The sequence below is a fragment of the Bubalus kerabau genome, chromosome 9 (assembly GCF_029407905.1).
Source record: "Bubalus kerabau isolate K-KA32 ecotype Philippines breed swamp buffalo chromosome 9, PCC_UOA_SB_1v2, whole genome shotgun sequence".
NCBI classification, from domain to species: Eukaryota; Metazoa; Chordata; class Mammalia; order Artiodactyla; family Bovidae; genus Bubalus; species Bubalus kerabau.
The window spans coordinates 104,086,485-104,111,984 of record NC_073632.1 but is presented as its reverse complement, the minus strand read 5'-3'; the positions used below and the strand labels follow the sequence as shown (position 1 = coordinate 104,111,984).

Genomic DNA, 25,500 nt, shown 5'->3' with positions numbered 1-25,500 from the left:
TGAAGAGGTTAAGTAACTTGCTTGGATGCACAAGCTTGGACAGTTCTGGAGGCAGCATAAGATCTAAGCCTGCCTCTCTGGAGTGTATTGTGAGGTGGTGATGCGGCTACTGTGTGTCTGTCTCCATGGCACCCAGAGAGGATGGTCCCCAGCCTGGTTCCCTGTCTGCCCTAGTCAGTGGTCAGCTGCCACTTTCATGAGGTTTCCTCACAGACACGTGCGTATTTTCTCCTCTCTTGCCTGACTGCCAGGACTTGGGAACCAAGGTGAGGAGAAGAAAGAGGGGTTCTTCAGGTCAATGAGGGCTTCTCTGGGGCCCACAGGGCTCAACTTGGGGAAACCCTTCTGGGAATGTCAGGATCCCCAGCCCTGCAGAAAAGTAACCCTGGAATCACAGGGTCTTTAGGGCTTTAAAGTAAAAGGGATATTTGCATTCAGCTACTCTAACTTTGTCAACAAAGGTCTGTCTAGTCAAGGCTATGGTTTTTCCAGTGGTCATGTATGGATGTGAGAGTTGGACTGTAAAGAAAGCTGAGAGCCAAAGAATTGATGCCTTTGAACTGTGGTATTGGAGAAAACTCTTGAGATTCCCTTGGACTGCAAGGAGATTCAACCAGTCCATCCTAAAGATCAGTCCTGGGTGTTCCTTGGTAGGATTGATTTTGAAGCTGAAACTCCAATACTTTGGCCACCTGATGCGAAAAGCTGACTCATTTGAAAAGACCCTGATGCTGGGAAAGATTGAGGGCAGGAAGAGAAGGGCACGACAGAGGACGAGATGGTTGGATGGCATCACCGACTCAACGGACATGGGTTTGGGTGGACTCCGGGGGTTGGTGATGGACAGGGAGGCCTGGCGTGCTGTGGTTCATGGGGTCACAAAGAGTCAGACACGACTGAGCAACTGAACTGACTGACTCTAACCCTTGAATTCATCTGAATCCCATGGCCCAAGGCCAGACTTGGAGATGGCAGGAGATCAGGTCTCTCGGAGCTCAGGGGCGGCGATGGAGGAGCTCTGAGTGCCACGGGCAGGCCTCTTTCTGGACCTGGACTCAGGCCTCCTTGCTGTCATCCAGGCTGTGTGGAGTCAGGCCCTGTCACCATCCTGAGGGAACGTTGTGTGGATGAGAGCAGAGCCAGGACCTGTCAGGGAGGCAGCTGGGACCGGGGTCTGTATTTGTGTTTTGTATCCAGACCCAGGTGACTAGAAGTCCAGACGCCCCTTTCTCCCTGAAGTGAAAGTTCAAGCTTTCTTGGTGTCTCCAGATTTGATTTCACTGCTTCACCCAAATACTCGGGAGATTTAGTCACTTGGAAATGTGTTCACAAGAAGACAGAATTATAGCCTGCTCTTTATTTTCCGGTGTTAGGTTTATTATTATTATTATTTTTAGTTGGTGGATCCACGTCTCTTCCTTTTCTCTTCCTGTATATTATTTCTTTCCTCGTGTTTTTGCATTTTGGATATTGCACTTGGATTTTCTGATAGTGGAGGGAAAGAGAATGGGAGAAGGCTCAATGAACTGCTCCCTGTCAATGACAGTAGGAAGAGGTTCAGGGTCAGGTGTCAGGGAGTCTGAGGGGCACTGGGCGCTGAGGGCTGCCAGCGGGCAGTTACCCAGCTGTGTAATGTCTGTCGGGATCGCTCCTTGCTCTGAGTGGCCTGGCACAGCAAAGGGCAGAGGGAACGGGACTGGGGTGTTGCTGAAGGGCTCAGTGAGGTGAGCCCAGACAGGGAGCCACAGAAGGTGCTGGGAAATTGGGATGAAACCTGCCCCAAATGAAACCAATGTTGTAAAAGGAGGCAACGCATCCAACACCACCTTTGCTCCCTGCTTTCTCCTCGTTGATGGTCAAAGTGGGAGCGCATGGATTCCACTTTACTCTTCACGAAAGCAATATGGTGTGATGATGGAAAAAGCATCAGACTGAGTGGTACTAGAGTTTCTAGCCCAGATTCTATCAAGTGTGACCTTGGGGACCCTGCTTATTTCCTTTGGCATAATAACCTCAAGGGCCAACCGTGTTGTCCAAATGGCAAGATTTCGTCTTTTCTATGGCTAAGTAGTAGTCCTTTGCATAATATACTACATCTTCTTCTTCCATTCATCCATTGATAGGGACCTCGTTTGCTTAGGTTGCTCCAGTATCTCAGCTGTTGGGAGCAGGGCTGCGATAAACATAGATAAAGGTGTGTGTATCTTTTGGGACTACTTCTTTCATATCTTTGGATAAAGTGCAGAAGTGGGATAGCTGGATTGTATAGTAGTTCCATTCTCAATTTTTTTGAGGAATCCCATACTGTTTTCCATAGTGGCGGCACCAATTTACATTCTTATCAAACGTGCACAAGGGTTCCCTTTTCTCCACATCCTTGACAACATTTGTTATGTTTTTTTTTGTCTTTTTGATGATAGCCATTCTGACAGGTGTGAGGTAAAACCTTGCTGTGAGGTTGATTTGCACTTTTCTATTAATTAGGTGGCTCAAATGGTAAAGAATCTGCCCACAATGCAGGAGACCTGGGTTCAATCCCTGGGTCGAGAAGATGCCCTGGAGAAAGGAATGGCAATCCACTCCAGTATTCTTGCCTGGAGAATCCCACGAACAGAGGAGCTGGTGTGCTACTGTCCATGGGATCGTAAAGCGTCGATACAGCTGAGCAACTAACACCAATGTTAATAGTTAGTGATGTTGAACATATTTTCATGTGCCTGTTGGCCATCTGTACGTATGGAAAAAGGAGAATCAATTTTTTTGCCATCTGTAAAGTGAGAGTTTCATTGGATGTGCCCTGAGAGTTCTTTCGGCTTCAAATTAGGATAATTGTGACCACTGAACTCAGCACAATTTACGATGCATCTATGCATAGGTGGTCCTTCCTCAGGGCCTCCAGCCTGGGATGCTGCAGGGATATTCTGGGTGCGTGAGCTCTGTTGGTGGAGCACGTACCATGATTACACAGCACCTTTCATCAGCTCAAGGAATTAGATGTGCTGTTTACACATCTTAGCTGATACATGAGATGCAAACCCCTGGGTGTCCCAACACAGGGAGGTGATCAGGGGCGGCATTGACTGGCAAAGCTGGTCTGGAATGTCCACCTGCCTAGACATCTCTGAGCCCTCAATGCTTTAAAAATCTGGGTGATGGGAACGGGTGTTGGTTACGTCGTTCTTTCTGCCTTTCTGTATGTTTTAAATACTCCAGGACAAAGCTGATCTTTATTGACTTGAGAACATGTGGGACAAATGCCCTGTGTTGTGAAACAGCCAACAGTATTTTGGAGCCTGGCAGGCAGGAAGGCTGGGCAGAATTAAGTTTTGGGAGCCTTAAGACTAATGGTAGTCCTGCCTCACCCACTCCCAATAAAGATCTCCCTAACCTTCCTTCTCTGCCTCCCTCCTGTGGGATGTGGGTGGGCTGCAGCCCCAAATGGTGAGGAGGTGAAGTCTGAGCTCTAGGTGCTACCCAGCTGATTCCCATTTCTGGGTCTTAGGGTGGGACCTGAATTTTCCCTGCTACAGGGGAGCAGTCCTACAGCTTCTCAGAAGAGAAGGAAATGGAAGCGATGATACAAATGGGAAGAGAGTAAAGGCTGTGGGTCCCTCATCTCTTCTGCGGAGCTATAATCAGTTGCCTTCCTAGAACACAAATATTTACAGCAGACACAATAGCGTGATGACAACTAGCATTCCAGGCCACATACGGAAATGGAATTTATGTATTTTATGTGTCTGTTGAAGGCCTTGGGGGATAGGAGGAGGGAACCAGGGAGATTACTTTCATACAGCAAAGGGGCCCTTTGCTCCCAGTAACATGTCTTTAAGCATCTTCTCATGGAACTTGGCAACAACACTGAAAGCTGAAGATGAAAAATTTAATAAAAAGGATAAACCAGTGACTTCAACTGCTGAGAATAAATCCACAATCACTCCTGCCTGGAGACTGCCCAGTCTTACAGAAATCAGTTTCTTGACAATTTCAGTCCATTTTCCACATATGTAATAAGAATCTCAGAGATGTTCACCTAGGCTAACCCTCCTTCTTTCCTTCCCTTGAAACAAAGAAGGCACATACTCGAAAGCAAATATTCCTTTCTTTTTCCTGAAGTACTAGAGTAGGTTGCCATTTCCTTCTCCAATGCATGGAAGTGAAAAGTGAAAGGGAAGTTGCTCAGTCGTGTCCAACTCTTAGTGACCCCATGGACTACAGCCTACCAGGCTCCTCCATCCATGGGATTTTCCAGGCAAGAGTACTGGAGTGGGGTGCCATTGCCCTCTCCGATTGGGGTTAAAGGAAATTGGCAATTTTAGAAACTAAAGTATGAATTTAAATGGATGTAGCTGAGTTGCTGCTGGCATCATAAATGTGAAGTGGGGACTTTCTGTGACCAAACTTTATTTTATATATTACATTTACAAAATATTTCCCCAAATTGTCCAGATTATTACGTAAATTCTTTTTTTGATTGTATTGTTCCTGCCTAAATTCAGGATAGTTAAACTTTGGACTCTGTGTCTTAAGCTCCATTTTTGACCTTAATAAAACTCTTAATTCTTTAAAAATGAAATTAGGATTTAAGTGCTTCTTTCTTAGCTTGGTCCTGAAATTGGCATGCTATTGTCTTAAGGGACTTCAAATTAAAAAAAAAAAAATTTCAAAAATCCAACAATTTTTTCCAAATTAGACAAGGTGTTTTCTTACTGCCTTAATTCCAGGATTCAGAGTAAAATAATTGAATTGCATTTTCAGGTAACTGGTAAATAGTAATAATTTCTAATATATTTGTCAGAGATGTCCCATTTTTATTAATTAATTCTTAGGCCATGCTAATGTAATAATCTGGACATGCTACGTGGCTTGAAGTATCTTAGTTTCCCAACCAGGGATCGAACTCGTGCCCCGTCCTTGGGAGCATGGAGTCTTCACCACTGGACCACCAGGGAAGTCCCTTTATTTATTTATTTATTTTTAGAGCTGTCCTATTTTAGACTGTAGTGGAAAGATGGGCTGTAAAGTCATACAACCCTGGATATGAGTGCAGACTTTAGCACATGCTAAATCCTGGAAAAGTTTTCTATCCATTCAAAGCTTTGGTTTTTCTCATCTAAAAAATGGGAATATCGAGACAAACCACCTTGACTCACTGTAAGTATTAAATGAGAAAATGTACTAGGGGCAAAAAATACATATACTATGTGCAGATAGTAAATGTTCAATAAAAGTGAGATCTTCCTATTTCCTCAACACAGTCTACTGCATATAACCACATTTTCTAGAAAGACGTCCCAGTGATGCTTAGAGGAGGGGGAGGTGGGAAGAGCAGGTGGCTTCTGGATCTGCAATCAGAGACTGGCTGAGAAAAATGACACAGAAGCCCCAGAGAGCGGGGCTGAAGAGGAGCCAGTTCCTAATGCAGGGAGGGGAGGAAAAGGCTGAGAGTTTCTGTGTAAAGGGGGAGAATAGAGCAGAAGGCAGCTGGAGAGGCTAGGAAAGGGAGAGATCATTCCAGCAGAGGGGGGATGAGAGCCCCCAGCCCCATCCAAGCCAGCCCATCCTTGCAGGCATCAGGCCCTGAGTGGGAACTTTAGGAGGAGGGAGAAGAAAATGTAAACCCTGGGTCCATGGGCCCTAAATGCTTGGAGAGAGGAGAAGGGCAGATGCTTAGGAGGTTTTGAAGGGTGCAGAGATTCAAGGTGGCACTGTTTAGGAGAAAAGCTTGTCTAATTGATATCGAGTTTTCTTGTTTCTGGGAAGAGGCTCAGGGGCTGCAGAGGGTTTGCAAGCCTCGTAACAGCTACACAGTATTCTAAAAATATTTGTCTATGAATCATCAGACAGTGGTTTAGTAACCTGAAGGGCACCATGTGACTCAGACACTGGCTGGCGAGTGCCTGAGTGGCTTGATAAAGGTGGGGATCACGCTGAGTAGAGTTCTGATCTTCTGTTTATAAAGAAGAAATTAGGAGCTATGCTGTAGCTGATAAATGGGCCCCGATGTGTTTCAGACAGAAATGTTTGACTCCAGGGAGCCCCAAGTGTGTATTCTGAAGGGCATAAACCTGGATACCCTGTGAATAGCAGGGACTCACATTCAGCTTTCCCCTCTCAATAATCTCAGCAAAGGATTAACCTGGGCCTTGTGACTGTTGGAAATTTGGTTACAAAGTACTGATTTTCCTCCCTTCATGCTTGCATGATATGTATGCTAAGTCGCTTCAGTTGTATCTGACTGTTTATGACCCTATGGATGGTAGCCTGCCAGGCTCCTCTGTCCGTGGGATTCCCCAGGCAAGAATACTGGAGCAGGTTACCATTCCCTTCTCCAGGAGATCTTCCTGACCCAGGGATTGAACCCGTGTCTCTTTAAGTCCCCTGCACTGGGAGACAGGTTCTTTACCAACAGCACCACCTGGGAAGCCCCTTTTCTCCTCCAGGCAACTTCATTTATGAGGGTCATGATGTTTCAGAAAGCAGGACAGGCAGGGGCAATTCCCCAGGAAGGCTCTGGGAACGGAGCTGGTCTCGTACAGAAACTGTGATTGACAGGTTGTTTTCAGGGCCTCCCTCATCGCTTCACTTGGAAAATGGGCAGGGCCGGAGGGCAGCTGTAGGAATTTCACCCAGATCAAAAGGAATGTGAGCTTCTCCTAAAGGGGAGGGGAGTTTTGATATGGGAGAGAGTTTAGGACCGAACCGAGTCAGTTTATGCTGTACATTGTAAAGCATGCTAGAAATTGCTACTTGGGGCTAGACCCTGTGAACCTGAATTCTCTTTAACTGCTGGAGTTCCTCCCAGTGGACTCATTAAGACTAATTTGCATCACTGCATTTTCACCACCTTAAAAAACACACCTGCAAGGCTGGAGGGCTTGCCATGTCAGGTTGAGTTTGGCTTGAATTAGATTTGCCTGGGAGCAATGGAGAAGCCCTCTCTCCAGGAGAAGTTAAATTTTTTTTCTCTGTCTCATGCAGAATAAGTCTAGAGGTTGGCAGCCGTGGGCAGGGTTGGAGCTGGTGGGCAGTCCCCTGGCGTTAGCACTCAGTCTGCCTTCGATATTGTTTTCCTATGTGTGAATTTCATTTCCAAGGTGAAGTCTTGATTCTGTATCATCAGCTCCAGCCACCAGCTTTTCTTTCCAGATGGCAGGAAGGAGGAGGGAGAGGGGCCAGCTCCTTCCCTCCAGACACTTTTCAGGAGCCACATACATTTCTGCTCATTTGTCATTGGCTGAAGCTCAGTCACATGCCTACCTTTAGCTGCTGGAAAGGCTGGAGAACCAATGGTCCCAACTAAAAACTGGGGTTCTTCTTGCGAAGGAGAGGCTAATGGCCCCTGGGAGGCGCCTCTCAATCTCTGTGGAAATTGATGTGTATAATCAGGTTCCAGTGCTGACTTAGCTCAAGGTCTTAAAATTAATCAAACAAATTTTGAGGAATGTTCTAAATATCTTCTGGCTAGAGATTGGGCTTCCTAGGGGGAATCTGCCTGTCAATGCAGGTAGACATAAGAGACCTGAGTTCGATCCCTGGGTGGGGAAGATCTCCCGGAGAAGGAAATGGCAACCCACTCCAGTATTCTTGCCTGGAGAATCCCGTGGACAGAGGAGCCTGGTGGGCTAGAGTCCATGGGGTCGCACAGAGTCGGACATGACTGAAGCAAGTTAGCAGCAGAGGCTGGAGGCTCATCTGTACAGAGGGCACAGCAACTAGCAGATGGGGAAACTGAGGTCTGTTTTAGTGCCTTGTGAGTTGTTAGTTGAAGTTGGACTGTGTACCTTTGTTACAAGTGTAATTTTATAAAATTACCATTCCCCAAATCTCCTGACCGCACTGACAGTTTACTAATGTATTTTATTAAATATATTCATTTTATACTATTGGCAGAGATGTGTGCTAGGCACTATGGAAAACAGACATCTTCTCTGAAGGAGTTTACAGTAAGTAGAATAATAAAGATTATTTATGCAAACTTGGAAAGTTGACAATAGGAGCAAAGGTGGGAATCTGATGATCCAACAGTAGACAGAGGTGTTACCCTAGTCTTCAGCTGGGCACACAAAGATTCCTTAGCTCTGAATATACTCAAGGCCTCAAATGGGCTTTGGTGAAGGTTCATATTCCTTCAACAGAGAAGGCAATGGCAACCCCACTCCAGTACTCTTGCCTGGAAAATCCCATGGATGGAGGAGCCTGGTAGGCTGCAGTCCATGGGGTTGGGAAGAGTCGGACATGACTGAGTGACTTCACTTTCACATTTCACTTTCATGCATTGGAGAAGGAAATGGAAACCCACTCCAGTGTTCTCACCTGGAGAATCCCAGGGACGGTGGAGCCTGATGGGCTTCTGTCTATGGCGTCACACGGAGTCAGACACGACTGAAGCGACTTAGCAGCAGCAGCAGCAGCAGCATATTCCTTCAAAGAAGACACAAATGACTCTTGCTGTTTTCTCTAAACAAACACTAACTGAAGATCAAGCTGAACAACAGCTTTTCATAATAAGTTTTGGGGGTATTTGGACCCTGACCGTCTTCATGAAGTCAATCCATGTGGTTGGAGCTCATGGGAAGAGGGACCTGGATAAAGTGAGGGAGAATTCTGGTGGGGGAGGGTGTGTTCACGTGAAGGAGTGGAAGGATCACGCACTTCCATACTCTGAAGGGCAAGGACCTGTCGAAAGTAGCTTTGGACTTGTCAAAGGTTTGCTTGACTGAGAAGAGCAAAGGAGATGGGTAATGCAAGGGCCAAAGAAGAAATGAAATGAATTGGACTGCAAACAGCTGAAGACAGCCAGCCGCAGGCACTGAGAAGGAACTGGGTGACTGCCATCCTGTACCTGTACCCTCGGAGTCTACCTGGTGTCTGCATGGCAGGGTGCTGAGTTTGCCCCATCTAATTCTATTTCCTTTATCTCCTCCATGGGACTTCCTCAAGGGAGCCAATATATGAAGCTATAACTTTTAAACTGGTAACTTATGTGAGGTGATGGATGGTAACTTGATTGTAGTAATCATTTCACAGTGTGTGTGTGTGTACACACACACACACACATATATAATCATGTTGGACATCTTTTTAAAATATTTATTTGTTTTTTAGTTGAAGGATAATTGCTCTACAGAATTTTGTTGTTTTCTGCCAAATGTCCTTGTTGGACATCTTAAATATATCCAATTTATTTGTCAATTATGCTTCAGTAAAACTGGAAAAAGTGGAATAAAAGCACTGAGTTCTAGAGTCAGGGTGCCTTGGCCTCATCTGGATTTCATCTCCTATGAGTGAAGTCACCACAGGCTGCTCTCTGAGGCTCTGCTTCCTCATCTCCAAAATGGGAACCCGGATAACCTTTCTTCATGTGGGGAGGATGAGATGCTCAATGTCAAGTTCACAGCATAGGTAGGCAATCAATGCATGTAAGTTGCCAGTGTTGTGGTTGAAGTTTTGGGCGAGGACTGGCCTCCAGGTTTCCATTCCTGCCTCTCGGCCTTGATTATGAGGACTCCTACTTCTGTTGGGTTGAAGAGTCCTGGGGGCTCTTCCCAGACTGAATTCCAGTTCCAGGTTGGTCTAGTTTGATGACTTCTTCCTCTTTGTCTGGTAGGCGAGGCTGCGAGCGATTTTCTCCTTGAGCCCTGGTTGATTTGTAGCTCTCCATGCAGCCACCAGTGTTCTCTCAAGGTAACACGCTACAGCTATCATTGCTGCTGTTCAGTCTCTAAGTGAAAGGTGCTCAGTGCTGTCCGACTCTTTGCGACCCCATGTACTATACAGTCCATGGAATTTTCCAGACCAGAATACTGGAGTGGGTAGCCTTTCCCTTCTAAAGAGGATCTTCCCAACCCAAGGATTGAACCCAGGTCTCCTGCATTGCAGGCGAATTCTTTACCAACTGAGCCACAAGGGAACTGGTGACCTTAGTTCAGTCGCTAAGCTGTGTCCAAGTCTTTGTGACCCCCATAGAAACTGTAGCAAGAATACTGGAATGGGTGGCCATTTCTTTCTCCAGGGGATCTTCCAGACCCACAGATCAAATTTGAGTCTCCTGCATTGGCAGGCGGATTCTTTACAGCTGAGCCGCCAGGGCAGGCCACAGCTCTCGCTCCTGCCCATACTATCAATCGTATACAGAGAGGAGTTGATGACGATGAATCATCCTCACCAGTCTGAGTGCCACTCTGTGCTGGGTGAGTTCTGACCCTGAGCAGAGCTGCTGGACTTCCTCTGTTCATGTGGGAACTTGTGGGCTGGCCCACCGTCACCCCTGGTCTCTGCTCTCCCCCTGAACTTCTTCCAGGGCTCTTGTTCACTTCCGGTCATGGTCCAGATCGCTAACCTTAGTCACATCACTGCATGGATCAGGCTCAGGATGGAGCTTCAGGGCCCTTCAGTCAACCCCCTTGACCCATGCGGGCCCAGTTACTTCGTGGTCACTGTGGATGAGCAATGGTGGGGTGAAGTCACTACTTCAGGTCACAAGCTTTCAAGGTAGGGGAATCATGAGAGCACGTTTGGATGTGAGGAGTGGGGAGGGTTGGTAGGGGCCATGGAGAAGAGGGGGAGATTTGGAGCTCAAGAGAACATCAGTTCTTTGCCTTTCATCTCCCCCAGTCTTTACCTTGTGTTTCAGGGTTTCTTTAGCCTCTAAGTTCTGCATGGTGATTTTTCACCATGTTTCTGGAAGTGTCTCTCTTTTCTCTCTTTTCACAGAAGCATGCAGGGGGCTCCAGACACCGACTGCTCACCAGCCTCCCTCCAGACTGCAAGCAAAAATATAGCATCCAGCCAGCCCCTCACAGAGGAAGAGGTCTGGGGACCTGAACACAATCGCAAGGCTCGCAGAGATGAGTGCTTACATCAATGTGGGGCATTTGCAGTGACTGAACCCTGGATCTGTTGTTTCTAAACTGGAAGCTGCCTCTGTCACCTGTGTCTCTGCAACAGGTGTTCCTTCTGTATGCCGCTGGACCCTTGCCACCAGGGGGCAGCAGCCACCAGGGCCCCCTTCATGCATTCTCAGCGCTTAGGATGTATGTGTGTCTAGTCTGAGATCCAGAGCATACCCAGGAATTTTCCAAACCACACTTACAAAATAAAAACTACATTAAAAAATAACCCAAGAGTAGAGTAGCTACTTGTTATGGAGTAAACTCTTAAAAGAAACAGAATAACTCTATTAGCTTCTATGTTGCTCTCACTAAAAATTAATAATTATCTAGGACAGTTGAATTTAATACTGGTCTAGCATTTGATCTCAGAGTCGAAAATTAATTGGTCTTAGTCTATAGATCTGGGATCTACAGCAGTGACCCCTGTCCCTCAACTCTACTGCTGCTGCTGCTGCTGCTAAGTCACTTCAGTCGTCTCCGACTCTGTGCAACCCCATAGACGGCAGCCCACCAGGCTCCCCCATCCCTGGGATTCTCCAGGCAAGAACACTGGAGTGTGTTGCCATTTCCTTCTCCAATGCAGGAAAGTGAAAAGTGAAAGTGAAGTCGCTCAGTTGTGTCCGACTCTTAGCGACCCCATGGACTGTAGCCTACCAGGCTCCTCCGTCCATGGGATTTTCCAGGCAAGAGTACTGGAGTGGGGTGCCATTGCCTTCTCCGCTCAACTCTACTAGAGGAGATTTATCCACTGTGCTTAGATTGTTCAAGCTAATCTTAATCCAAATCATTAACAGATCTCCTATGAGGCCCCTCCCATTTTTCTAAGAACCTTGCTTGTTCCCCCTGTCATGCAAATGGTTTGGATGACACTTCCAGACCACAGACTCTTCTCTGTAGATCAGCTGAGCTCTGCCTCTCCTGGCTTCATTAATTCTTTTAAAAAGTAAAGACAAACCAGTTTTCTTAATATTTATTCTTTGAACATTGTAAAGCAGTAGTTAAAGACATTATGTTCATTTATTGATATAGTCACACCTTTGTTGCTGCTCGGTTGCTCAGTTGTGTCTCACTCTTTGTGACCCCATGGATTACAGCACATCAGGCTTCCCTGTCCTTCACTACTCCCAGAGCCTATTCAGACTCATGTCCATTGAGTTGGGGATGCCATCAAACCATCTCATCCTCTGTCGTCCCATTCTCCTGCCTTCAATCTTTCCCAGCATCAGGGTCTTTTCCAAAGAGTGGGCTCTTTGAATGAGGTGGCCTTTCTCTAAAAAATTGTTGAATGGTCATGACAGTACTCAAACCTTTTGTCCTTCTATTCTTTATCTTTCCTATGTAAAGTATATTTCTTATCTCCGTTCATTCTTTTTCTTGTTCCTAGCTCTCTTTAGTTCAATTTTTAATAATTGCAAAGATCTAAGCTAGATACGATGCTATAGGAATTTTGAGACCAAAACTGATAGTAACAGGGCAATAATTTCCCAACTTTTGGAAGCAATTGTCTTTTCTTGGTTCCTTTGTTTCTTCTGAGCTCTACCTGTTGAATCTTTATCCTCTGGGCATGTGTGATGCTCTTTTTTAATCTTATTCCTGGCAAACTTCATCTTTTTTTTTTTCCCCTTTGAATCATTTGTCTAACTCATCCAAGTGGCTGAATTCTGCATCTTTCTTCCAAGATGCTAGCTGTCCTGCCTCCCTCAGCAGCATCTACCAAGTTGGATGGGGTGTTCTCCATTCTTTCTTCCAGATCATTGACAAAGAAATGAAACCACACTCATCGTGCGGGTGACTGCTGGCAGATATTAGTGGTCGTGGTCTCTGGAGAGTGATCATGAGCCGTGCATGGATAACTCAGCCTTGGACGCAGAGATATAGGGTTATCAGCCAACTTCAGCTCCATGAAACTTGCCACTGGCAACTCAGATGCCTATTTTCAGAAGCACAAGAACCATAACTAGTAGAGCTTCTCTTCTAGAGGAAAAAGTGCTCTGCCTGCCACCCCTTCTCTGCAACCTAGGACAGCCAAGATCCTTACTGTGCATTAAGCTCTGCCCAGCAACTGAAGGGCTTGGATGGCTTAATGCTAAAGTTCTACTTGGTTCTGAAACTCCTCAGTTCCCATTGAAAACTGACATATTTTTCCAAGGAAGACTTACTGGCCAAGAGGTCCATGAAAAGTTGCTCAACATCAGTGATCAAGAGGGAAATGCAAATCAAAACCACAATGAGATGTCACCTCACACCTGTTAGTATAACTATAATTAAAAACAGCAAAAGATGACAAGTGTTGGCAAGGATGAGCAGAAATTGGAACCCTAGTGCCCTGTTGGTGGGATTTGTAAACTAGTGCAGCTGCTATTGGAGAAGGCAATGGCACCCCACTCCAGTACTCTTGCCTGAAAAATCCCATGGACAGAGGAGCCTGGTAGGCTGTAGTCCATGGGGTCGCTAAGAGTCAGGTACGACTGAGCGACTTCACTTTCACTTTTTACTTTCCTGCATTGGAGAAGGAAACGGCAGCCCACTCCAGTGTTCTCGTCTGGAGAATCCCAGGGACAGGGAAGCCTGGTGGACTTCCGTCTATGGGGTCACACAGAGTCGGACACGACTGAAGTGACTTAGCAGCAGCAGCAGCAACAGCAGCAGCTGCTATGGAAAACAGTATGGAGATTCAGTATGGGTCTGTGAAGAGTAGACCCATCATATCATCCCACATCTGGGTATTTACCCAAAAGAATTGATCTGGATCTCGAAGAGATACCTGCACTCCTCAAGTTGACTGCAGTGGTATTCAAAATAGCCAAGACAGGGAAGCAACCCAAGTGTCCACTGAAAGATGAATGGGTAAAGAGACTGTGGTTTATACACACAAAGGAATATTATTCTGCCTAAAAAAAAAAAAGAAGTCTTGCTATTTGCTACAGCTTGGGGAGACCTGGAGGACATTATACTAAGTGAAATAAGCCAGACACAGAAAGACCAACACTGTATGATCTTACATGCATGGAATCTAAAAAGCTGAACTTGTAGAAGCAGAGAGTAGAGTGATAGTTACTAGGAACTGGGGGGAGGGGAAATGGAAGATTCCAGTCAAGGGTACCAAATTTCAGTTATGTAGGATGAATGGGTTCTGGAGATCTAATGTACAGTACGGTGACTTTAGTTACAACAGAGTCCTATATACTTGACATTTATAAAGAGGGTGGACCCTGAGTGTTTTCACCATGTAAACACACACACATACAGTAATGGTAACCATGTGAAGTGATGAATGTGTTCATTGGTTTGGTTGCAGTGACTATTTCATTCACAATGAAATATTCGTGTATATCATACCATCAACTTGCACACTGTAAGTGTCAGTTCAGTTCAGTTCAGTCGCTCAGTCGTGTCCGACTCTTTGGGACCCCATGGATTGCAGCACACCAGGCCTCCCTGTCCATCACCAACTCCCAGAGTTCACTCAGACTCACATCCATCGAGTCAGTGATGCCATCCAGCCATCTCATCCTCTGTCGTCCCCTTCTCCTCCTGCCCCCAATCCCTCCCAGCATCATAGTCTTTTCCAATGAGTCAACTCTTCGCATGAGGTGGCCAAAGTACTGGAGTTTCAGCATTAGCATCATTCCTTCCAAAGAAATCCCAGGGCTGATCTCCTTCAGAATGGACTGGTTGGATCTCCTTGCAGTCCAAGGGACTCTCAAGAGTCTTCTCCAACAGCACAGTTCAAAAGCATCAATTCTTTGGCGCTCAGCCTTCTTCACAGTCCAACTCTCACATCCATACATGACCACAGGAAAAACCATAGCCACACCACACCATAGTGTGCTCTCACCAGACCCCAAGTCTGAGCTTCCAGCCTCCAGAACTGTGAGAAGTAGATTTCTGTTTATAAGTCACCCAGTCTGTGGTACTGTGTTACAGCATCCTGAATGGATCAATGCACTAGTTGTTTCTTCTTCATTACTTTTCAAACGTTTAAAATCCGTAACCATTTTTCTTCCATCTAGATCAAGGGAGTGGAATTGTTGCAGCTTAGATAACCAACAGCGTTCTACTTGCAAAGTCCAGTGAATGGCTCCTAGGGCTTGTCTTACTGACTTGTGTACCCTGTGATCCTCCTTCACCCTCCGTGAGTCATTTCCTTTGCCTCCTTCATGACTTGCCCTTCTCTTCCCTCTTTAAATGTTGACGTGTCACAGGCTTCTGTCTCCTGCCTGTCTCCATCCTCCTGCCTCATTTTCTCTGCAGATAAGATTGATTATTTCATGATTCTAACTGTCTCCTTGTTGTTGTTCAGTCGACAAGTTGTGTCCAACTCTTTGCGACCCCATGGACAGCAGCATGACAGCCATCTCTGCCTCTGTCGTCCCCTTTTCCTTCTGCCTTCAATCTTTCCCAGCATCAAGGTGTTTTCCCAATGAGTCAGCTCTTCACATCAGGTGGCTAAAGTATTGGAGCTTCAGCTTCAGCATCAGTCCTTCCAATGAATATTCAGGGTTGATTGCCTTTAGGATTGACTGGCTTGATCTTGCAGTCCAAGGGACTCTCAAGAATCTTCTCTAGTACCACAATTCAAAGACATCAATTCTTCGGTGCTCAGCCTACTTTATGGTCCAGCTCTCACATCCATACATGACTACTGGAAAAACCATAGCTTTGACTAGACAGACCTTTGACACCTAAATGCATGTTAATGACGTTTTCTATCTACGTCTGATCATCCCACAGCTTTGGATGTGTTTTTAACCATCTCTGAGCATCTCTGCCACAGGAAGCTCAAGTATCAAGTGTCTAAGGCTGAGTCCATCCCCTTCCCTTCACAGTGGTTTCCCTGCCTTGTTTGTTGACAACATCACGTCATTACCTATGCTTGAAATCTAGGGCCTCCTGTCAGATTCCTCTCTTTTCCCACCTCCCCTACCCATGGAAGGTTCTAAACTCTTCCATGGTGCCCTCCTGATGTTCACGACCCATTCCCCCGCCCCCTGCCCTGCAGGCTGCATCTGGCTCGGTGCCCACCATCCCCTCCTCCCAAGCCCCCTCATCACACTTCTCACTAGTTCCGTGCCCACCTGGCTCCCCTGGGGTCCATTCTCCACATTCTCACTATAGAGACCTGGAAAAACATGGCCAGGTTGCTCTTGTCCTTAAAATCCCTCCTGTGGTGCTCATCCTCTCCAGCAGTTGATTTTAAACTACTGGGGGTCACATGTGTCTTTGAAAAGTTTATGAAAAATAAACAGACACACAGTTTCAAGACAATAACAAAAATTTCCAAAAACTTACTCTCTAGACCCCAAATGAGGACCTCACGCTACAGGCGGTCCCTTCGCTTGGCATGAAAAGCCCACCTTGGGCCGCTTCCACCAAACCTGGGCGGCCCCCTAACACACACCCCACCCCCCGCAACCCCCCCACAGCTGCTTCTGCTTGGAAAGCCCATCCCCCGCTCCTTGCCCTGTTTGCTGGGGGTGGGGAGGGGGCAGTTCTTCAAGGCTCAGCTCCTTCTGGACGCCTTCCTCGAGTCCCCCCTCCCTCACCACCCCCACTCTCTCAGCCCAGTTCATCGTGCCTCCTCTGAGACTTCAGAACATAAAAGGACACAGCTGTAGGACACTTAGGAGTCACTCAAAGTAATAAAGAGCTGGCTTTTATGTTACTGCTTACAAAGGAAGAAGTATTCTTTCTGCCCTTAACAAAAGAACCCCAGTGACAAGACCAGCCTCCTCTGGAGTTGTCAGCAGTGGGGACAAATAAAAGAAGGCTTTAAATCTTCAGATCTCTCTCTCTTTTTTGGTCTGCATTTGCTTTACCAAATTATATGTGATTAGTTACCCAAGTAGAAAATTTCAGGGACTTCCCTGGTGGTCCAGTGGCTATGATTCTGTGCTCCCAATGTAGGGGGCCTGGGTTTGATCCCTGGTCAGGAAACTAGACCTATGCACCTAGAATATATATACATATATATATATATATATGTACACGTATGTATATATAAGAAAAGTGCATATATCTGTGAGTTCTGGGAGAGGGCCCTTCAAAAGGTTGATGCCAAAGTTTCATTCACAGGCAACTTCCTATCCTGGAAGATTTTATTTTAACATTATCCTTAGCAAATGAACATGAAGGTGAATAAAGCATGTGTAATCATAATTACAGGCTTCCCTGGGGGTTCAGACTGTAAAGAATCTGCCTGCAATGCAGGAGCCACAGGAGACATAGGTTAGATTCCTGGATCAAGAAGATCCCCTGGAGAAGGAAATGGCTACTCACTCTAGTATTCTTGCCTGGAGAATCCCATGGACAGAGGACCCTGGCAGACTACAGTCCATGGGATTGTGAAGAGTCGGACATGACTGAGCAGCTAAGCACAATCATAATCACTCTATTCTCAACTCAGCTCTTCATTCAAATCTCTATAAAACTTGGTGCCATATGCCCTCTTGACACGGCAGTCTAGAGGTTACACTGTGGACTGTCAGGGAATAAGATGGTTGCAAACAGATGCCACTGTACACAGAAGGTACATTTAGAAGCAGATGGGATTATTTTATGTAGAAATGAGAATAAAAAGCAGTAAAAAAAAAATATGAGGGTGAAGGAGTCACAGAAGCAAGCAGAGAAACCAGGAAGGCAGAGGAGCATAGGATGCTTTGATTAAAACTACTGAACCGAGTTTAGGATTTTCCGAAATTTTATCTCTGAGCCTGTTATGTTTAGTACAGAAATAGCCATGGCATTAAAGAAGAGAATCCTGAGGGTTTGGGCAGTAGTAGTTTAGGCTAAGAGACAGCAGAGGCATCTTAACCCCTGCTCTACACGGGTGGAGGCTCAGATGGTAAAGCATCTGCCTACAATGCAGGAGACCCCAGTTCAATCCCTGGGTTGGGAAGATCTCCTGGAGAAGGAAATGGCAACCCACTCCAGTATTCTTGCCTGGAAAATCCCATGGGCGGAAGAGCCTGGTAGGCTACAGTCCATGGGGTCACAAAGAGTCAGACACGACTGATTGACTTCACTTCACTTCTACACAGGTAGAAGAGGGAACTTGAACTTGTGACCAAACCTCTTTGGATCTCAGTATTGTCATCTGTAAAATGGGGAACAGCCTGAGGGATCTCAAACAGCCTTTCTAACTTGAAAATACTGTGATTTCTGACTCTATAGATAGGACTACATAGCCCCAGGCAGGCAGTTTGAAGATAAACTATTAAACAAGATTAAATTAAAACCTAAGAGGAAATCAACCCTGAATGTTCACTGGAAGGACTGATGCTGAAGCTGAAGCTCCAATACTTTGGCCACCTGATGGGAAGAACTGACTCATTGGAAAAGACCCTGATGCTGGGAAAGATTGAAGGCAGGAGAAAAAGGAGACAACAGAGGATGAGATGGTTGGATGGCATCATTAACTCAATGGACTCGAGTTTGAGCAATCTCTGGGAGTTAGTGATGGACAGGGAAGCCTGGAGTGCTGCAGTCCTTGGGGTCACAAAGAGTCAGACACAACTGAGTGACTGAATAGCAACAAAACAAAACCAGCTAACAAAATTAGAAATCTCAGCTGACCACAGATAGACTGACTTTTAGCTAAGTTAGGCAAGAGGTTGTTTTATTTGAATTTTATTTGTTGGTGCACCACCCTCTTTGGTAGCCCTGCTCCCCTAATCCCCCCCACCCCTGTTCTTTCAGGGGACAGTTGGATGGTCCTCCATCAGCCTTGGAACGTTTGGTGGGTCAGACGCATGCCTGCCTCAGTACCTTTCCACGACTGATGCCTAGAATACTTGCCCTGGTTATTTGCATGCCTCACTCCCTCATTTTGGAGAGGGAAATGACAACCCACTCCAATATTCTTCCCTGGAGAATCCCATGGACAGAGGAGCCTGGCAGGCTACAGTCCATAGGGCCGCAAAGAGCTGGACATGACTGAAGCAACTGAGCACGCACGTACTCATTCCGTTTGTTATCTGGCCTCCACTGCCTCCATGAGGGCAATTATTCTCCTGTTCATTCACTGCAGTATTGCCAGTGCCTGGACCAGTGCCTGGCACGTGGTGGGTGTTGAGGAATGTCTGTGAGTGAAAGTCTGTGTGTCCACAGCTGCAGCAGACCCTGTGGTCCAGAGGGCAGGTGGAGAGCAACGGCCCTGAAACAGGCTAAGGTGAGAAAGTCCCACGTGTTAAGGGAGCCAGACCTGGCAGCTCCTCGGAGGCAGTGAACCGTCCGGGGCCACAGCCTTAAACAATGCTCCTTTTAGATGACACATGCCCTCTAATGCTGCAGGAAGGGAGCTGTGGAGGCACTGAACCAACCCACGGGGGCATCAGCCCCGTGGACGCTATGTCTACACACACTGGAGGCCACCTTTCATTCGCCCATGACTTTATGTCTTAAGTTGGTCTTGAAGCCCTGAGGTGAACATCTGAGATGTTGCCATGATGGTTCTGGGGCTCCAAGGCCAGTGAGAGAAATTGCGGACATTGCGTCTTCAGTGCAGAGGACCCCAGGTAAAGTCGGACACGCTCCAGTGCCCCATGGTTCCCCGAGTCCCACTCTAGGACGTCACCCAACCTGCTTCCCCACACTGGTGACTTGCGAGAGTGTCCTGATCCTGCTGCTGAATCCTGAGGCCTTATTACAGTGCAGGAGCTCTGTCGGCAGAATTCCTGGGTCAAACAGTGCCTCCGACACTTGGTCATACTGTGACACCGGCCACGTTACTTACAGCACTCTGTGCCTCTATTTGCTCTTCTGTAAAATGGGAACATTGACGTCTTCTCCCTAGGGCTGTTGTGAGGATTACATATATGTCAGGATATGTCAAGTCCCTGGAGTTGAGCCTTATGTGCTGTAAGAGCTTTACCATGCATTGTCCAGGTGCCCTTGATGCCCAGCAGAGTGGCTGGTGCAGTAGCCACTCAACACCATTGGCTGGGGATACGGAGGGAGTGAAGCGATGGACGCACAGCTAGAGATGAGTGAACTTGGCCTCTGAACAAGACGATGGCTGTCCTGGGGGCACAGCCCTCTTGGTGCAGCTATTAGAAAGGAGCTCTGCTGGCAGCGGGTCTCAAAGTCAGGCCTTGGGACGTAAACCAATGGGGTTCCTGGTGATTGAAACAGGGGAGGGAAGGGCTGAGTTTGTAAATACAACTGCAAACACATACTTGGTAACTAAGCAATTTGGCAAAAGTCCCCACGCTAGAGAGGAAATTTTCCCTTTGAAAATGAGCATAATAACAATGACTTCATCCAGAGCTTTGGCGCGTGTGTCTGAGAGTGGCCATCCTTTTACTGATAGCTGTAAGGCCCCAGAGGTCAGGTGAGGTGCACATGCAGAGTCCCCCCTCCTCCATGGGCATGGTGGAAGGTCAGTCCAGGTGGTGTCTTCATTCCATTCTTCCAGGGAGACTGCTGTGCTTGCCCCTTGGCTTGTCCCTGCATTCTCTGCAAGGTGTGCACTAAAAGCTGAGGTTTTTCTCAATTCAGCTTACAATCCAGGCATTAAGGGACATGAAACCCTTCTTCAAGGGCTTCCCTGGTGGCTCAGATGGTTAAGAATCCGCCTGCAATGCAGGAAGGCTGGGTTTGATCCCTGGGTCAGGAAGATCCCCTGGAGAAGGAAATGGCAACCCACTCCAGTACTCTTGCCTGGAGAATTCCATGGACAGAGGAGCCTGGTGGGCTACCATCCATGGAGTCGCAGAGTTGGACACAACTGAGCGAGTGATACTTTTTTCACTTTTCATGCTTGCTTCTTTGCTCTTCCCCTGCACTGGAGGTGATTTGGATCAGAGGAGTGGGAGAAGGCAGAGGAAACTCACTGGTGGTTATACCACTCTCCTCCTGCACTGGAAGCGCGCTGGTCACCTGATCTCTGGACTTTTCAAACCAAAGGCAAGAGCCGCATCTCCCCGACCCAGCCTCGCCGACCAGGGTGGTGGGAAGCAGATCTTCCTAGTCCTCTGGTCTCCAGAAGGAAAATGTATGCTCACAGGGAAATAACAGTTCATCACACAATCTTGCTCCTGAGGGGAATCACTTTTTTTTCTATTTCTTCTCCAATCAACCATCCTTCTCTTCTCCACTTGTCATCACCGACTACAAATCAACTTCACAGAACTTGACTCACCCTGGACTGGTTAGGATACCCAAGTTCAAAAGCAATCATATCCCTCTTTTTCTTTTTGAGGATGAAGAAATATCCTCTTACTTTGTTGATGGCTTATCTGTTTTCTTGCCATGTTGTTCTTGAGAGCATATTGGGCAGGGTTGATATTAGAACATTCATCTAAACAACACCCCTACCAAGAATTTCATTAATTCCCAGAACAGTTCTCTCTCTTTATGAAAATTGGTGATATTTGGGAACATGTTCTTTTGGAAAGAGTCTCCCATTCTAAGAACTGAAGACTCTAATGTTCTCTGAGCCATATTTTATATAGCACCAAGTACTGCTTGGATCCAAGAATTCCTGTAGAATTCCTGTGCATGCACACACACACACACACACACACACACACATCACTGGGAAATAATTATTGTTTCAGGGCAAGTGTGAACTCATAGCTATGTGGTGAGTACCATGACCCCTGGCTTGGTGCCTATTGTTCATTGCAGTGGGGGCCTGACCATCTGCAGTTGTGAACTCTGACCTCCTGTTGGAGGAGGTAATTGGAAGGAAGTGACTGTTGTTGACCTGAGAACTGGACCTGGGTGCACAAAGACTGCATCCTCCACCCCTGACCTTGGAATGTAGGCTCTGTCCTCTGTCCCCATCAGTTCAGTTCAGTCACTCAGTCGTGTCCAACTCTTTGCGACCCCATGAACTGCAGCAAGCCAGAGCTCCCTGTCCATCACCAACTCCCAGAATTTACCAAATAAACTCAAGTTTATTGAGTCAGTGATGCCATCCAACCATCTCATCCTCTGTCGTCCCCTTCTCCTCCTGCCCTCAATCTTTCCCAGCATCAGGGTCTTTTCCAATGAGTCAGTTCTTCGAATCAGGTGGCCAAAATATTGGAATTTCAGCTTCAACATCAGTTCTTCCAATGAACACCCAGGACTGATCTCCTTTAGGATGGACTGGTTGGATCTCCTTGCAGTCCAGGGGACTCTCAAGAGTCTTCTCCAACACCACAGTTCAAAAGCATCAATTCTTTGGCACTCAGCTTTCTTTATAGTCCAACTCTCACATCCATACATGACTACTGGAAAAACCAAAGCCTTGACTAGATGGACCTTTGTTGGCAAGGTAATGTCTCTGCTTTTGAATATGCTGTCTAGGTTGGTCATAACTTTCCTTCCAAGGCATAAGCATCTTTTAATTTCATGGCAGCAGTCACCATCTGTAGTGATTTTGGAGCCCCAAAAATTAAGTCAGCCACTGTTGCCACTGTTTCCCTATCTATTTGCCATGAAGTGATGGGACCAGACGCCATGATCTTTGTTTTCTGAATGTTGAGCTTCAAGCCAACTTTTTCACACTCCTCTTTCACATTCATCAAGAGGCTCTTTAATTCTTCTTCACTTTCTGCCATAAGGGTGGTATCATCTGCATATCTGAGGTTATTGATATTTCTCCCAGCCCAATCTTGATTCCAGCTTGTGCTTCATCCAGCCCAGATTTTCTTATGATGTACTCTGCATAGAAGTTAAATAAGCATGGTGACAATATACAGTCTTGACATACTCCTTTTCCTATTTGGACCCAGTCTGTTGTTCCATGTCCGGTTCTAACTGTTGCTTCCTGACTTGCATACAGGTTTCTCAAGAGGCAGGTCAGGTGGTCTGGTATTCCCATCTCTTTCAGAATTTTCCAGTTTATTGTGGTCTACACAGTCAAAGGCTTTGGGATAGTCAATAAAGCAGAAATAGATGTTTTTCTGGAACTCTCTTGCTTTTTTGATGATCCAGTGGATGTTGGCAATTCAATCTCTGGTTCCTCTGCCTTTTCTAAATTCAGCTTGAACATCTAGAAGTTCATGGTTCACTGTTGAAGCCTGGCTTGGAGAATTTTGAGCATTATTTTACTAGCATGTGAGATGAGTGCAATTGTGCAGTAGTTTGAGCATTCTTTGGCATTGCCTTTCTTTGGGATTGGAATGAAAACTGACCTTTTCCAGTCCTGTGGCCACTGCTAAGTTTTCCAAATTTGCTGGCATATTGAGTGCAGCATTTTCACAGCATCATGTTTTAGGATTTGAAATAGCTCAACTGGAATTCCATCACCTCCACTAGCTTTGTTTGTAGTGATGCTTCAAAATGGGCCTTAGGCCCACTTGACTTCACATTCCAGTCACGTGTTTATCTGGGTCATGAAGATCTTTTTTGTACAGTTCTTCTTTTGTGTATTATTGCCACCTCTTCTTAATATCTTCTGCTTCTGTTAGGTCCATACCATTTCTGTCCTTTATTGAGCCTACCTTTGCATGAAATGTTCCCTTGGTAGCTCTAATTTTCTCGAAGAGGTCTTTAATTTTTCCCATTCTATTATTTTCCTCTATTTCTTTGCATTGATCACTGAGGAAGGCTTTCTTATCTCTCCTTGCTATTCTTTGGAACTCTGCATTCAGATGCTTATACCTTTCCTTTTCTCCTTTGCTTTTCACTTCCCTTCTTTTCTCAGCTATTTGTAAGACAAATAGCTCCTCCTCAGCCATTTTTGCTTTTTTGCATTTCTTTTTCTTGAGGATGGTCTTACTCCCGGTCTCCTGTACAACATCAAAAACCTCCATCCATAGTTCATCAGGCACTCTATCTATCAGATCTAGTCCCTTATATCTATTTCTAACTTCCACTGTATAATCATAAGGAATTTGATTTAGGTCATACCTGAATGGTCTAGTGGTTTTCCCTACTTTCTTCAATTTAAGTCTGAATTTGGCAATAAGGAGTTCATGGTCTGAGCCACAGTCAGCTCCCAGTCTTGTTTTTGCTGACTGTATAGAGCTTCTCCATCTTTGGCTACAAAGAATATAATCAATCTGATTTCAGTGTTGGCCATCTGATGATGTCCATGTATAGAGTCTTCTCTTGTGTTGTTGGAAGAGGGTGTGTGCTATGACCAGTGCATTCTCTTGGCCAAACTCTGTTAGCCTTTGCCTTTCTTCATTCTGTGCTCCAAGGCCAAATTTGCCTGTTGCTCCAGGTGTTTCATGACTTCCTACTTTTGCATTCCAGTCCCCTATAATGAAAAGGACATCTTTTTTGGGTGTTAGTTCTAAAAGGTCTTGTAGGTCTTCATAGAACCGTTCAACTTCAGCTTTTTCAGCATTACTGGTTGGGGCAAAGACTTGGATTACCATCATATTGAATGGTTTGCCTTGGAAATGAACAGAGATCATTCTGTTGTTTTTGAGATTGCATCCAAGTACTGCATTTTGGACTCTTTTGTTGACTATGATGGCTACTCCATTTCTTCTAAGGGATTCCTGCCCACAGTAGTAGATATAACTGTCCCCATAGCCGGAGCCATTTTCAAAGGCACAAACTTGAAAGAACAATGTGTTTTGAGACCACCAGAGGGTGTATGTAACTGAAAGCCATTAAGGTCTCTAAATATTCAAGATCGTGGTAGGCAGTGGCAGAGATCTGCCCATCTTGAGGCTGCCCAAGACACACCTACTGTGTAAGTTCTCTGCTTATTAAGCCTTCCACCTACCAGTCTAAAGCTGTCTGCCTCTTCCTTTGGTCTCTCCTTGACCTCCAAGTATGAGGGCTAGTTTCATGTTTCACTGGGAAGCTTCTGAGGCTGTGAACCAGCACGTCTATGCCTTCTGAGGAGCATAAAGTAGAAACAGAATGCAAAATAGCATGCACAACCCGTGTGGTCCACCTCCTGCACTGAGCGTTGCCATGCTGCCAAGGCCCAGCTTCTCCAGGATTCTTCCCTCCCTCGGAACATGTTGGATGTTACCTTGTGTTGGGTTTCACAGGTAGCACATTGTCCCATCAGCACACAAATTTTCCTGAGCGTTGTTCTACCAAGTGCTGGGGACAGAACCACTGAAGAAGCACAGAAGGAACAAATGTCAGAACTCACACAAGGGCAGGAATAATTTGTGTTCCCTGCAGCCAGAGAGGAAAAGCCTTGGAATTCATGGGACGACGAGTAGAGTACATAGCTGAGTTTTGGCTCACCAGGAGGCGGGTAGGTTAGAAATTTGCCTGAGACTAAAGGCTATTCTGGTCTCCCTTAGGAAAGCTTGACGACAAGCCTCAAAATGATTCAACTATTGGAAAGTAATTTAACTGCACCCCAGAACAAAGCTCTAGAATATTTGTAGAAATTCAAAAGTATTCAGCACTCAGTAAGACAAAATTCACTCAATCCATTATCTAATAAATAAACTATCAAGCTACAAGAACACAGGGAAGTATAACCTATAATGAGAAGAAAAGTCAATCAATGGAAGCCAATCTGAAAATGATACAGATGATTCATTTCAATTAGTAGACAAGGATATTAAAATAATTTTAACTGTAAGAGGAGAGTGAAAAAGCTGGCTTAAAACTCAGCATTCAGAAAACAAAGATCATGGCATCCGGTCCCATCACTTCATGGCAAATAGATGGGGAAACAATGGAAACAGTG

The 25,500-nt window shown here is 46.0% G+C and overlaps 1 protein-coding gene across 4 annotated transcripts in view; it reads right to left on the bottom strand.

Annotated features, from left to right (window-relative positions):
• PNLDC1 (PARN like ribonuclease domain containing exonuclease 1) overlaps positions 1–9,767 on the bottom strand; it is a 247,762-nt gene extending 237,995 nt beyond the window's left edge. For all 4 annotated transcript variants that reach the window (XR_008698449.1, XM_055536131.1, XM_055536132.1 and 1 more), the window contains exon 1: positions 9,764–9,767. The gene's annotated coding sequence lies outside the window, so the exon portion shown is untranslated. The remainder of the gene's footprint in view (positions 1–9,763) is intronic.
• Between the last annotated feature and the right edge of the window lie 15,733 nt (positions 9,768–25,500).